The sequence below is a fragment of the Palaemon carinicauda genome, chromosome 14, assembly GCF_036898095.1.
Source record: "Palaemon carinicauda isolate YSFRI2023 chromosome 14, ASM3689809v2, whole genome shotgun sequence".
In the NCBI taxonomy this organism is placed as follows: domain Eukaryota; kingdom Metazoa; phylum Arthropoda; class Malacostraca; order Decapoda; family Palaemonidae; genus Palaemon; species Palaemon carinicauda.
The window spans coordinates 15,118,940-15,120,078 of record NC_090738.1 but is presented as its reverse complement, the minus strand read 5'-3'; positions in this window follow the sequence as shown (position 1 = coordinate 15,120,078).

Below are 1,139 nucleotides of genomic sequence, written 5' to 3'. Positions count from 1 at the left end.
GCTACAGAAGAAAAACTTAATATTTAATGAGAGTCTTATGAACTTCTGACAGTTAATCCTTTTTTTAGCATTGAAAACATCGCAATCGACTTTTTTATCATTGTATCTAAGCTATTCTTGTGCTGTGTAGATTTAAAGTAAAGCTTTCATATAAGATTATTTTCTTTTCCCCCTTTTCTCCCATTTCAGTCTTACTTAAATCGTTCATTTGCTATTTCAGTGTGTTTTTTTTTACTATACTTATCTTTTTTTCCTCTTTTACTACAAATATAGCATTTTATTTTTGTAGAAAGTTTATGGAATTTGTTCTAAATTCATTCCTTACTTAATATCGAGCTACTTGAGAATAATTCTCATACCCCATCTCCTATGTTTGTTTATGAAGTTTTTAGCCGATTTGTTATATAAACTAATAGCGGTTTTCTTTTATCTTTTATCCTACTTCTCCTCCTTCTCCCTCTTTCCCACAAATGAGCATCTTTTGTACGTTGTAAGTTAATGGACTATTTCTGGTGTCCAGTTGTGGAGACACTTTGAATATAAACAAATAGCAAACAGTATTTTTCAAGTGTTTAAGAATGAAGCAATTTATGTTCTTATATGATTTCAAAATTTACAGTCAATTTTTACTTGATTAGGAAATTTAATGTTAATTGCTATTTTGCTCACTTATTTTAAATAGTTTTAAACTCAAAATGACAATTATAGGCTAGCAAAAGTCCTGTTATTCACACACGCAAAGGTCAATCCCCTTAGATGAAGCCTTATTAACCTTATTACCCTATTAACCTTGATGCACGAAGCCTTATTCTATACAGAACTCTTATTAATGATCTAGTCGATATCCTGCTAATTCTTCTTCTTCTTCTTCTTCTTCTTCTTCTTCTTCTTCTTCTTCTTCTTCTTCTTCTTCGTCTTCTTCTTCTTCTCAGCTTTAACCCATTTCTTTATAGGGTCACCGTTATGAATGAGTCGTCTCATCGATTTCTTTTCCATGAATTGTTTTCGTCAATACCATGGAATGAGGCGATACCCTATTTTTCAAGACAAAAGTATTTTCTTTTTTTTCTTTTTTTAAAGTCGCAGCTGTCGTTTATTCTGCCTTAGTAAGCGCGAATGAATTCTGATAAAAATGAATT